At 46.1% G+C, this 14610-nt stretch overlaps 1 protein-coding gene across 4 annotated transcripts in view; it reads left to right on the top strand.

The window, feature by feature from the left end:
* The first annotated feature begins 463 nt into the window (after positions 1-463).
* Positions 464-14610, top strand: part of LOC121596353 — a 53731-nt gene continuing 39584 nt past the window's right edge. For 2 of the 4 annotated variants that reach the window (XM_041921213.1, XM_041921212.1), the window contains exon 1: positions 464-1073. The gene's annotated coding sequence lies outside the window, so the exon portion shown is untranslated. The other 2 variants (XM_041921215.1, XM_041921214.1) reach the window with 1 other exon arrangement.

Raw genomic sequence — 14610 nt, 5'->3', positions numbered from 1 at the left:
TGAGAGAGCGAGCACACAAAGCGTGAGATGAGAGTTGTGGGAGAGCGAGATAGAGAGAAAGAGAGAGAGAGAGAGAGAGAGAGGGCGATTCATCACCATACAGGAAGTGAGATGCTGTGTTGTTGTGCCTTCGGGCCCTATTATCAAAAACCCTCCGCTAACACGCGTGAGAGCGTTCAGCGCGGTTCGATGTCTCTCACGACGGATGAGAATGTAACGTGACGTTGCGAAAGGTTCTGATTAGAAGAGGGGTTAGCAGAAGACCGGCGACGGGGGCAATCAGGGTAGACGGATAAGGAATTCCCTACCGTGCCACCGTGTTGTTTAGTGCAGCAGCATTCCCAGCAGGCTGAGAGAAGAACAATACTCTCGCGTGCGAAAAGAAACCTCCTCAAGACGCGAGCGAGCTAGAGAGAGTGAGCAAGAGAAGATGAAAAAGAGAGAGAGAGAGAGCAAGAGCTTTGGTGGGTCCGCGCGATGACGACAGGCACGGTGACGCGCGATTCCCGTTTTGCATTCGGCTCTTTTCGCATCACGGGCTTCAATCGGTGTGGATGCTGTGCGCGTCCGGTATAGAGAGTGACACGGTGACACGGCGCGTCTTCCTTGGATAACTCTCGCCGTACGCAGAACAGTTGCGCCCAGTGTGTCTGTGTGTGTATGTGTGTGTTCGGGGCGACAGGAAACAGAGCGTGTGTATTGTTTAAATGTGCCGAAAGGTGTTTCTTCTATCAGCATCTAGTAGCCGTGGAGATGTACCACATTGAAATGAATTATCAAAAGTGAGCTGAATTTCCGAAGATTGAACAAAAAAACAGTGCAATAGGAAGTGGAAAAAGTGCTATTTTGTGCAGAAAATGTACAGTGAAGGAGTGGTTTAACTAACTAGTGTCCAAAAACGTACCTTGGTATCAGTGAGGAGTGCTATTGGAGCTACACTAACAGCAAACAGTGCGTGTAATAAGCTTAAAAGGTGTCTAGAACGTGACCGGTCGCAGACGTGGAATTAAAAACGGTGTCTAAAGGAACCCCGGCGGGACTCGGAAAGCGCTCTCGGACGGGGGCAATTTGGGGTGAGTGCTCATTTCTACAATAACAATTCATTCGTGATGAGCTTCAAAAAACAATTTCACTATCGGTACGGAGTGGAGTAACGCTAAGGACTACCCCTAGTGTAGCAAATGGAACTAATCAACAAATGGTTTTGTGCTAGGTCTAGGCGATTGTCTGTCTGTGTGCACAGTTCAAAGGTCAGTTTCATTTCGAAATCAAACGCTGGAGACAAAACAAAATTAGCAGTGTGTTACATTTTTATACACAACAAAAAAACTACTGCTTTGGACTGTTTTGATTCAGTCTGCTTCAAACAATCGGCATCCTTTCCCTTGCGTAATCATAATCTAGCAATTAGAAGAAAAGGAGCATTAAAAGCAAGTGTAAAAAAACACACACACACATCAACTCGTCACGGATGCACTTGAGTTGTTTTTTATGGGGAATTTTGGCTCGAATTTATGCTCACCCCCCAACACGTGATTAACAATGCTCGTCTGTTTTGATAACGAGCAGCGTGACGAAAATACTCTACTTTTTTGCCTCCACTTTTGTCCGTCTCCCATTCCCATAGTTGTTTGTTGTCTGTTTTGCCCGAGAAGATGAAATTTGAACGGAAAATCAAAGTCAACAACACAACACAACAACAGAGTGGAGCCGATAAGATGATAAGTGATGTAATAATTCTTTTCGGCTCTCTTCGCACGTGTTTTATAATTCATAGCGCGCGCGTGTGTGTGTGTGCAATCGAAATAACGAACTTTGCTGTTTTTTTGTTTTTTCGTCATCCATATTTTCATCTTACAGCTAGAGATAATTTGTGCGTTAGTCTGTTGAAGCTTCTTACCGTCCTCTCATTGCTATGGAAAATTGCGCCCTGTGTGCACGTCTGGCACGAGGTCGCAACTGTTTTCTAGCGAATCCAATCATCTTTATGGATGTGTTTTTTTCGGGTCTAGGTGGAGAAGCAGGAAAATGGAATGGAGAAGACTTTTTGCCTTCCTTTGGACGATTGCTTTGCACCAAACTGCCCCAACACACATCAAATGTCGTTCTTCATTTGTTTCCCGCTTCAAAGTGTTTCCCTTCCTGCCTACTTGTATGTACACGCAGACACACACACATACACAAACTACACGCAAGGATGTGAGAAGGCTTTTGTGGCGAAATGTGTGCGGGCCGTGTATTTATTTATGCTGACATGGAAGTCCATTATCCACAATCTCCCTTATCAACCGCCCGAGCGACGCGTGATACGAATGTGTGCGTGTGTGTGTGTGTGTGTGTGTGTGTGTGTGTGTGTGTGTGTGTGTGTGTGAAACGATTTTCCTTCCTTCACCCACCCGCAGCCCATTTCCATTTTCATCCACTTCATTGGAAAATGCGGGGAAAAAAGTGGAAGGAAAGGAAGCCCTGCCAGCCCGCACTGTTGTTCACCTGTCCGATTGGGCGATTGGGATGATATTTTCGGTTTGGTGGCCACGCGTTTGCCCTTACGCAGCCCTCCGTAATCCATTTCCATTTACCCCAATAATTTACGGTTATCTGTTTTCCTCATTTTTCATTTCCATTTCCTGCCCGGTCCGCCTTTTTGGTCCTGTCCCGCCCGTTCTCGGCGCTCTATCTCGGTACGTGTGTAGGTGTGTGTGTGTGTGTGTATGACCATCCGGTCTCCGGACTCTCTCGCTGCCCTTTTTGATAATGCTCCTGTTCGACAACAACATCATCATTGCCATCATCATCATCAACATCATCGCTAGGAGCTCCTTTCTGCGTTTGTGAGTGTAATGTTTGGTTTGGTCCTTCTTGTCGTTTTGTCGTTCAACAGCGAAGGGCCTTTTTGTGTGTGCCTCGCTTTTTTCCGCAAACCGCTCAACGTCGTCGCTTCACTGTTTGGTTTCATACAATTTTCATTTTCATTTTTGCCCCCGCGCGCACCCACACACACGCACACACCGTTGCGTTTTCCATCAGGTGGAGTGGATTTGTTTCTTTTTTCTTTTTCTTCGTTTGGTCCGTTTTTTCCACGCCGTCGTTGTTGTCCCACCCGAATCCCGATTATGTTTTCATTTCGTTCAATTCTTCAATTCCTGCCCAACATTCCTTGTGGCGGGGTCGTCGGTCGATGTTTTTTTTTTGCACCCATCCATCTCACCCTCCCAGAGGGTGCTGATGTCGGCGGGATGATGCGTCGGCGTGGCTTGAGCCTGGGGGTGGTGAATGCTTTTTATGTTTGATGCGAGGGTTAGCATCAACAGTGCCCGGAGGCTGCTACGGTTTCGTCTGCGGCGTCTGCGGCACAGGGCGAAGGTTTTTTGTGGGGTGCGCTATCGATTTTTCACGCCCATGGGGGAAAAAGGCAACGGCAACAAAGACGACTCTTTAAGGTAGTAGTTTTAATCGTGAGCGACAATATCAGACAATGTACACACTTGCCGAGGAGTTTAAAAATGAGTTATTTAATACTCATAAAACGGAGTCTCTGATGGGATGGGACTGTACTGAAAGAGTACACAATTTGGTGCCGAGGAAAAGATACATTGCAATGAATTAGCAAAACATTAGTGCTTGAGTTATATATTTTTTTATTTTTTTCTCTTATCGGATGAAAGTTGTGAAGCGCTTTTTTTGGCCACAAACACAAGCACACGCAGAGAAACAGAAATGGGAAAGGGATTTCGGGAGAAACAAATGATTTCAACGTGCAGCCGGCCGCTTAACAACCGCTCGAGCTCTTAATCGAAACCCTTTAACCCTAATTAAAACGATTTTTAAACTCCTTCCCCTCCCAGCCAGGCTGAGTGATGGTGGTGGCCCGGGGAGGACTGGCGCGATGAAGGGAAAATTTACATAAATTACAGTGCGACGATTTAAAACGGCGTGCCATTTTTGGACAGCGCCGTTTGGGGTTTTGATGCAACGGCACAGGCACAGGCAAGCGGCGGGGCAAGGTGCAGTGTGGGAGCCATCAACCCCTGGAGAAGGTGGAGGAAAACATCAAAGCGAGGCAACAACAGCATGCCAAAACGTTGCGCGCCGCGGCTCTTCATGTCGCAAGCGCGTGTGAATATCGTAAAAAAGTCAGTTTGAATTTTTCGCCCAGCACGGGCGAGCGTTGCGCGTTGCGGTTAACGTATCGTTTAAGACAAGACGTACTCCTGATTCCTGATTGCCAGCAGCCCGTTTGTGCGTCGATACAAAGGGAAGGAAAATACAGGCAGGCGCGCGAGGTGGCAATTAAAAACGTCGGCTCCGTTCCGAACGCTTTGCGCGCGGTAATGATGCGGTCCGGGGAGCTGTAAAACATTGTCACCAGTGGTGATGTGTTTTCTTCTGTATTTAACCTGCTTTTTTAACTACTATTGCATCGTGTGAGATATAAAGCTTGGGCGGCGGGCTCGTATGAATGGATGCAATTTATTCACTTTCTGCACCGTACCGGATAAACCGGGGGTGAGGAAAAAATGGGGAAGTTGTGTTGTACATAGATGTAATTAATTTCCTTTTGAAACTCCTTAACGCCAAAGAAACGCTGATGAGCAAACGTCGAAGCAGCTCGGCAAAGCAGTACCAACCATTTTAAATTGCATGTTCTAGGCAACCCGTCAACGGTCCATTCAGCGGCAGTCATTCCCGAATCGATGGCCGTTAAAACAACGGCCCCAACGGATGGAAAGTGGAAATGGTAAAATCGGTACAAAAGTAACGCCGTTTGCGAGAAAGGAGAATTTGTTCACTGTTTTATGACCGGCTGCCATTATCGGCCGCATGTTTCCGTCCGTCGTTTCCTTAACGCTCCCTAACGCTGTTAAGCTTCCCAATTTCAGCAATTTTGCCAATGCATCCCCACCATTAACTCGTACGTTGCTACATCGGGTCGCAGTTTTTCTCACACCAAGCAGTACTGCTGCAGTTCCAGAACGTTTAAACGTTTTATTTGAAATTTTCAATTTTCAGCTCAAACTCCCGTGTGCAGTGGGTGCATTTTTGGCGCGCGGTTACAGAACGGTTCGGTTGTATCGTTTTACGACCGTTTTTAATGTTTGGAGGCGAAGGTAGCTTTTTTTTGGTCCGACAAAACTGGCCCTGGCACATTGTTTGATTGTGGCAGCTCCCATCCTCTCCTTTGCTTCGTTCTAGTCGTGCCAGAGCATGCTTTTGGAGGTGGAAAATTAGACCACGGGCCGTGAGTGAGTGTGGTTTGGCACGTGATTAGCCGATTGATTGGTACGCATTCGGATGGAATTCAAATTGACTCGTAATGGAATGATGGGTAATGAAATTTTGCATCGCCGCCTTTTGCTTCCGTCTGGGATGAGTTTTGTGAGGGAATTCAGGGATACGCAATCATGCAGGAAATAAGGGGGCTGAGTTTTGGGTGATACATTTGCATGTGTGAATGACAGAAACAGATCGTGAAAAAGCTTGGACAATGTCATTTTTTGTTCGCCTGTGTCTCGTTTTATATAAGTGCCTTGTTTTACGCATTACGATTAATTGAAAACAAATGCAATGACAATTTAAATTTATTGGAATTTCTTGCTCTGATGATAATAAGAAGTCCTTTACAAGCCAGAAGCATACCTTTGCTTTACATTTATCCTTGTAGACATAACAAAAACAACTGTATTTGTTTGTTTGGCATCTTTGGAATATGAATTTTCATATTGAACATTAACTTCGAATTATTTTTAAGCAATACGGCAAAGCCGTCCCTACTGAATAAAAAAAAATAACTTCGAATTACCTTTAAATGTTTAAACATACTTCATGTTTTTTAATGCAAATCGTACGATACAAATAGGCTAAATGTACCGATAGTGGTGGTAGTGGTATTCACTAAAATGCGGTCCATACGGCAAATTAAAAGTAATTAAGTTATTTACGTTAGTGTGAATTTTTCTTTAGCCTTTAAAAATGATTTAACAGCTAAATGGGACCATTCCGTTACTTCTTCTTCTTCTTCTTTTTATTTGGCAAAACAACCGCTGTCGGTCAAGGGCTGCCAGTACCCACTAGTGAAGTGAGCTTAGCTTTCAGTGACTTATTGTTACCATAGCAGGATAGTCAGTCCTACGTATGGGGGCACGGTCTGTTCGGGACTTGAACGCATGACGGGTATGTTGTAACGTCGTACGAATTTACGACCGGCTCATTCCGTTACTTAGTGATCGAAAAATCCATTATTTTGTGAAATGTGTCAACATTTTTCCAAAATCCTTAGGATTTCATAACGAAACTCATATTTCTGTTAACGTTCTAAATGACCACATACCCACGCAATTACTAGTTTTTCAACGTAACTGTTATGAAATGTTATTGTTTTACTAAAATTATGTGCCTTTTGACCATATTTATGCATTTTTTAGTGTTTTTTTTACCATAGTGCCATTATAGGTACACAAAACAGGCATGTTCCTATAGTGGTTATACCTATAAAATCAATAATAACAGGTTGTTTTGTTTCGAAGATATTTTTGACATGTCGTACTGTTTCCACTAAAATAAGCAACAGAAATTAGTTTTATATAAGTAATTTATCAAACAAGGGTCAAAATTCGCTTATTTTGCTGAATGAAAAATCGACCTCAAATCAAGCTTTCTGTTCCGGGTGTGGGTTGACAACAGATGTTATTCAGTACTTTAGTCAATATCTTGATCAATCAAACTTATACATTTATTACGATCAATTTATGCAAGAAATCATTACACATTTGTACCACTACAAATTGCACCACTATTGGTACATTTATCCTATTGCGAAATGCGGTGTTTACGGCTAAATTTTTTGGTCTGCATAGTTGCTATTCATTTCTTTAAGTCAGTCATTTTTGCAATCAGCAAAAATTAGTTTACATCCATTAGATTTTTCTTAGCTTATTTAGGAGATCTTGTATGCTACATTTCAACAATATTACAGGGTTATCTATGAATGTTTGGTTATTTCCTGAAAATATTTGAATGCATCTCAATTTTCTTGGTGAGATTTCACGATTTTTAGTCGTTTTCTAGAATTTGTTGGATCAATTGTATTGATGTCCGATCGGACGATACCAATAAATTATGGGAACGATCCAAAAATCTATAGCATACGGCGAATAAAACGTGTGACGATCTCAAATAATCACGGGAAACAACATTGTGTTAAATTGTGGGAAATCCTGTAAATGAAACCTGTAATTATATCACTGATTTCCAAGTTTGAAATTACGTATTAAACTATCATTTCATTGCATATACAGTGAAATATTGTTAGGGTGTGCCTCAAAGGACCTCAGAGCTTAGCGAAATATTCATTACAGGGAATTTTTGGAATTCATTTCCGACACTGCATTATCAAATTGCAGTCATTGATTGCAATTGTCTGTAACTTCTATCCCCACTTTCACAATCACTCCAACAATCGCATCCAACCCACCGTAGACTCGCACTTTCGAACTGACCCCCCTCCCCCCTCTGGCGTGCCCACGCTGGCCGAGAAAACGACGGGGAGGGAAGGGGGAAACACAAATATTTGTTCTGGAAAATATATGTCATAAGATAAACCCGCTCGGCCCCCGTTCCCGATCCACCCGGAGCACCCGGAGGTGTGTTGCATCTTCAAACGATCGCGATCGCGCTGCGCGGGAAAAAGGAGTTGCGTCGGGGCAGTAAGGTACGGCACGGTACGGTACGGGGATGCTCTGCTTACAGCATTTATATATCGTTTCTATTTACGGACCCTTCTTCCATCGCGGGACTCGGCGTATTATAAACAAAACTTTTTCACCACTTCCTCCCCTGCTTTTCCCATTTCTTTTCTACTTTCATCCCCCATGTTGGGGCTGCTGCTAAAGGTTGGCGCGTTTCGCTGTTGTTTTGTTGTTTTTATGGAATTGTTTTGAAGCGGTTATTCTTAAAGGGCTGGGCATGGAGAGTGCATTTGCGGGGAGGGGAGTATTAGTAGTTTTGAAGTTCTGAAGGTTTCGTACTTCCGCTCCCGCCCGGTTTGAGGTTAACGGGCGATCCACTTAGGGCCTGCAGCCGTGTGGAGCAGTGCGCTGGTAGTGCGGGATAGTTTTAAATGCTTTCTTGTGATCTTTCGCGTGCCGTGCCGGTTTGACCGGTTTCTGTTAATCATGCTACCCCAATTCCCTCCTTCCTCCCATCCTCCAACACTATCATTCCTGATCTGGATGGGTGAAAGCAGCGAAACAAGAAGCGATACTCTGGATGGTGGCAAAATTCTCTGCCCTTCCTGCCCACGGCTGTTTTATGTTTCCAAACAATCAATTTTCACTAGCCGTAAAATGATGGGCTTTACCACCCGGCCCCTCCCAATGGCGATATGATGGAATGCTCCATCATCGATGCAACACATTGCACATTCGAAGAGGATGTGTGTGTGTGTGTGTGTGTTGCAAGCCGAAAGGTACGCAAAAGGAAACCTCAAACCTCGCATGGCCTGTGGCGTGTGGCGCAACGGATCATATGCTACGATCGCACCACACACCACACCGATCGAAAGATCTTCTCCGATGATCGAAGTGGAACTCCCCCTTTCTTCCCCTTCATGTACCCTCCACTCCCAAACACTGGGTAAAATAATGACGGAACGGCATCACTTTGTTGGCCTGCATCGACCGCACTGTTTGCGCAATACCGAATTAGAATACGAGCCCGGCCCGGGTCCGGCCCGGCGGTGATGATTGGTTTTCACAGCACTCCCGAACACACACACACACACAGAAAGAAGAGAAGAGAGAGGGGAAGAAAGGCCGCTACGGAAGCCGAATAAAAATATGATGTAACAGGCAATTAAAAGTGGAAAATATCGCCATTGTGAGGCGCGGCGCGAGCAGAGCGCGCAAGCAAAAGAAAAACCCCGACAACAACGGAGGGAGGAGGAAAAACTGACTGATGGATCGATCTCGGGGAGTAGAATTTGGAAAACGACTTTCCAGAAAACAAGGGAGTTCTCGTGTGTGTGGCGAGGGATGTTACAACGCGGATGGATAAACGGACAGATGAATCGTGTCGAGTGAGCTGAGCTCGTTCGCGGAGTAAGAATGAATGATGGACGCTGGGACAGGGTGATGGTGCATGAAATGAGCGTGTGTGTGTCGACCACACGGTGCGGTGGAAAACTGGTACGAGTCATAAATTACTTCCCTTTCCATTTCCCTATTATTCCCTCTCAAGAAAGATAGTTAAAGGTGAGAGCTCCTGCTGGAGGTAGCTTCTGAAGAGAGAGAGAGCGAGCGCGAGAGACAGGGTGGGGAAAGCGCATTTTCCCTCGGTGGGGTGAAATGCGGGGCAGAAGGAGGGGACGTTTTCCTAGTGGGCGCAAAGTGTGAAGCGAACCCATCACGCTGGCGCGGCAGTTCCGCCCGTGTGTGATTGATTTCGATACTGCCGAGCGGCGTGGAAGTTGGAGTGGATAAAATTTAATGGCCCACGCTGCCGCCGCCGCCTTTGCTGCCATTCTTTTTCAAGAACTCCAACAAGGGAGAGCGCTCTTTGGGGGGGAAAATGATCCTCTTCGCAGTGAGCGCGTACCGAAAGCGGTAACAATTTGTTTATGCGCTTCACCTTTACAATGGGAAGTAATTGATCAACCGTCTCGGTGTTCGGTGTGCTTTGAAGAGCTTTGCGCCCAACATTTTTTGGGATACAGCACGTGCATCTGGTGCGCTCATCTTAACAAGGTGCATCTTGCAGCCGTAACAGTTCATTATCACGTGTCGGGTGCGCTCTGTATTGTCTGTTCCTCCTGGCTGGAGACCTGGTGCAAGTCGAGTCGAGCAGGCGAGCGCTCTAACACCAGCAGTGAAAGGTAGCTCCATAATGGGTTGCCATAATTCAAACTAAAACCTTCGCATTTTCTCCATCTCTCTTTTTATTTGCAATTCTTCGCCTCGATCCCACCTCATTGAAACATTGCGATTTTTTTTTATTTCTGGTAGGCACTGTTTCCTGCCTCGGCTGACGTTTAACACCTAAACGACGCCAATGCCGGTACCGCAACTCCAAAAGCGCGTGCACTCTCTCGCGTACTCGTGCCCCCTTTTTCGAAAGCTCCACACAATTCCCTTCCAAAAATGGACCCACAAAGGCGGCGCGCGGCAAACACGGAAGATCATGTTTCATGCTCGCACCAAAACCCCCTCCCATCATGTGTGGGTGGGTGACGCTGCCGGTCGCACTTTGGTGCACTTTTTGCACTGGAACGGGCGGAAGAAAAATCGCTTTTCTCACGTTCAAACGTTCCATTGGCAGGTACGGCGGAATTGGAAGAAACTAGAAGTGATTAATAGTACTTTGTTATGTGGTCGCTGGGGCCTTGGGGAGACAGGGTTTTGTGGTGGCAGCACCGACAGTCTCTGATCATCGTTAGCAACACAGAACAAGCAAAAAACCTGAGGGTGACGAGGTCGCTTTTAAAGAAAGTGTTTCGTAAGGTTGAAGCAGTGCACGCGTACTGCTCGGGTTCACGACACCCTACGCTGTTGTTGCCAGTAAGTTTTTCTCTACTCTGCGGAAGTAGCTGCAGCATACAAACGTACACATTTCTACACACTAAGAAGAGAGAGCTGCCAATGTGCAGATGGATTGACTTAAAACCGGAGCTGCATAATGAGTCTGCACACTGCTGCTGCCGTAGTATGAAAAGAGGTTCTTGTTCCTTCTTGACGGGCACCCGAAGCCGTCCCGAAGGGGTACCACAACCAGATAAGCAGACAAAGATGATTTCGATCTTCATCTCGGGCGCAGTGGAGGAAGATTCATCTCAACTGCAGCAGAATGGTGCATCAAAACGTGCGGCCAGAGAATGCGGCTGCGTGTTTGCAGCACTAAAACCCGCCCCTGTCTCTGCCTCCAACTCCGAGCTCCCTCGGGCAGCCGACATTATTTGTTATGAACTTGTTTTAATTCTTCTTGCAGTATTATGATTGTTCCCTCCCTCCCCCCCCCCCCCCTCCTCCACCGTTTCTTTTGTCTTTCGCGCTCATTTCGCATCTCGCATTCCCGGGGCGTCATTGCACTTTCGCTCCTTCAGGCGGGTGCATCAGCTCGTTCCGTTCCGCAGCTCGTTCTGCTCGGTTTTTATGCGCCCCAACCGAACCGAACCTGCCACTCAAACGCTGTTTGTGTGTGTTTTTGTGTGTGTGTATCCTCTCTTCTTAATCCGTTCCGTTCGATTTTCGACGTTTTTGAGAGGTTTGCGCATTCACAAAGCACACGGGACCGCGTGGCCGCTGATATGACGAGCGAAATGTGCATCGCTCTTAAAGAAAAGGCCCCCATTATGGGAGGCCCCGATTACGAGGTGGCCCCCCCTGTGCTGTCCCAGACAATGTCACTGTTGTCCAGTGGAGTGTGGGAAACGAGAGGAGAGTGTAATAATAATAAAAACAAAACAAAAAACAACTTAACAAAAACACACATACGCCAGAACGCAGCAAGAAACGCTTATTAAGAGCACAACAGACAATCGACGCATACACAGTGCACGGGGACAGCATAAGAGGGGACACCATATTGGCCTGGTGACGTGACCAGGAGACACACATTGAAACCGATAACACAATGATACACACACAAACGCTGAAGGAAGCGACATATAGAAAGAAAAAAAAACGGGACACAGGGGTAACGAGCGTTTGCGCGATGGGGAATGGAGCGAACAAAAAAAAAAAAAAAAAAAAAATAAAAGCAACTGGAACGCACAAAAACGACGAATGTCAACATAATTAAATTCTTTGTTTTAAACGTTTCGGTGTGCGTCCCATGTGTGCGTTTTTGTGCGCTGGACCGCGCTCGTCCGCTGCTTAGGAGCTGCTGGTGGAGCGTTTAATGGAACGTGCACCACCACCGATCTTGGTGCGATCGCGTCGCAGGTTGTTTTGTGTGTGTGTCTGTTTTTTTGTTTTTTTCCTCTCTGTCTTTCTTCTCGTTGAGGCAGCACAAATGCGTTTTGCTGGGTTCATTTGTCCGTTTATGGATTTTTCGTCGTCGCCCATTCCTCGGATCGCCCCGGTTCTCAGGCCGCGGTTGGCAAACTCCTTTTTGTCCATTCAATCAGCCAAATGTGACTGTTACACGAAACCCTTCTTCTCCCTCCCTTCCCCCCCGCACCCGGTGAACTCCCAGTAACATTGAAACAGAGGACCAGGAATGTGTGCGATCGCGTTTTTTCTTCTTCTTCTTCTGGGGGAGCAAAAAGGAAATGAAATGATAATACAAAAGGAAGATAAGTTTCTAAACTCTTCTTGCCCGGGTGAACGTAGATGGAGGCAACGACGAGGCACGGGTGAAGGGTAAATAATAAAAAGAAATATTACGATCAAAACGACAAAATCCCGTACACAGGGTGAGGCGTACAAGAGCGTTACGAGAGCTAATTTTTTATAGCGCAACGTTGTGAATGCTCTCCGCGTGGATTGCCGTTAGAGATTGAGGTGTTTTAATTATGCTACCTTGCTGGCTGGCTGGTTGGTTGGACTGGTTGGCTGCTCTCATCCTGCTCTGCCATTGAGAAGACTGTGCCAGAGTCCGGTTTGGTGCGGGTGGGCCGGGACACAGCGGGGCGGGCCGCGATGTATCTAATGAAACATTATCCAGTAAATGGAAAAGCGGGGTGGCATGATGGCAGATAACGTCCACCCCAGCCTCAGTCCATTGTGAAGGGCTCTGTTTTTAAGAGTTTGACCTATCTTTTTGTGTTTTTTGTTTGTTTGCTGCTAGCGGCGGAGGTATGGAAATGCCCGCGAGCCTTGACCAGTGGATAATAAAACTAAAACGAGCTCGTTTTGGTGGCAATAATGCTTTTGCAAAGCTCTTTGGTCAAGACATTTTGGTGTTAGTGCAAACAAGGGGGACATGCGTTTTAACAGTCATGTTAGGAAGTGAAGAATCATTCTTCTTGTTTTTTTTTAATTAATTAATATCTTGAGTTTGTTCTTCAGTGTGTTTTTTAATGATATTCATGAATAATAGTTGTACAAATCATTACAATGGTTTAGAAACAAATAAAACATTATCTTCCTAATAACTAGAGCACTTGAGGTCATATTTAAATACCTAATTGTCGTTGCCATTACTCTGTGCGATTGATAGAGCCGAGGCGTAGTGCTGAGATTGCTACGCTCAAGGTCGTGGGTTCTAATCTAATCTCGTCCAGATTCTTCTGTTGTAGAAAATAACTTTTATTAATCCATTCTAAGTGTATGTTAACCTGTATAGAGCAGCAGCAGCAGACACGACAGATGAAGAATTTACCTACCTACCTACCCGATCATATGAGATCTTCTCGGAGGTATAAAAAGAAATCCATCAAATCATATGACTTATTTTGGGTTTAGCTGAGAAAGAAGAATTAATGGTGCAATGGTTGTGTTTGTGGAGTGTGCGTCCATCCTTGGTTGATTGAGAAACTGACACATTCAGCCTTTATTGTGAATGTGTCTATCTTCACAACGTACGTACGTTTAATTATCATCCCACAATAATAGCACCCCAAAGCTGACGATGCAGCTTTTTCAGCCAATTTTGTATTGTCACCTTAGCATTAGCAGCTCGCAAAATTTATTTAGCCACATATTTAGCCAGGCTGGCCGGTGGCGATTAGCAGGCCAGATGTAGCCCTCTCCTTCCCATCCGACGACCGGAGTAGTTGCGAAAACGGTCGTTTGTACGTACGTTCGTACACTTTTATTGCTTCATAAGTAAGGAGATGGATGTCGCAATTTACTCGCTTCATATTAAACGCATAGTTAATGTGATAGCTCATTACTTTGGCCAGCTTGTCCCCTCGCCTCGTCTCCCCATTTGCACTACACACCCCTGCGGAACCGCGAGGAGTAGTATCTGTGGGTCTGCCCGGTCTCACCGGTTTTGTGGTCAGCGTCTCTCATCCCCTCACGAGCGCACGGTCAATATAATATTCGTGGGTTCCATAGCCTCATCATGCCATCAGGAACGCCGTTCGTACGTAGATTTTCTTCGTTCTTCTCTTCCTCACCCCGTTTTTTTTGCAAACCTTCTCACCGCGCCCGATTGTGGACATTTAGTTGAAGAAATCTATTCACAATCTTCGGACGACTGTCGGACGCCATCCCCCCTTCCGTCGTCCATTTGTAGGACGCTTCTTCACAGGGGTGTACTCTGGTCGTCGATCGTGGCTTCACGATCACACGGACCCTATCGCAGACGTGTCGAGGCGAGGAGGGACGCGAGGAATACGCGAGAGATTATCGACACAGACACAAACAGCAACAACAGCAGCAGCAGCAGCAGCCTGCCACAGGGAAGCCAGCAAAAGAGAACGCTCGCGCGCTGCTTTGCGTGTCGACGCGAGCCGTGGACGCTTCGGCCTGTCGCGGTGGAACGGGAAGGCTGAGAAGGGCTGCACGCAAAACCAAAATGCGGAATAGTGGAGGGAAAGCATGGGGGGAGGGTGGAAGGAAGGCCTTTGACAGGCGAACGGAGGGTCCCATAAAAAATGGCAATAAAAATGAAAATAAGTGCCTCGCTGGGTCTCGCTTTCGGTGCGTTTCGGGAGGGTGAGTACCGGTA

This window comes from Anopheles merus, chromosome 3R (genome assembly GCF_017562075.2).
Source record: "Anopheles merus strain MAF chromosome 3R, AmerM5.1, whole genome shotgun sequence".
In the NCBI taxonomy this organism is placed as follows: Eukaryota; Metazoa; Arthropoda; class Insecta; order Diptera; family Culicidae; genus Anopheles; species Anopheles merus.
This window is presented reverse-complemented; position numbering and strand designations above follow the sequence as displayed.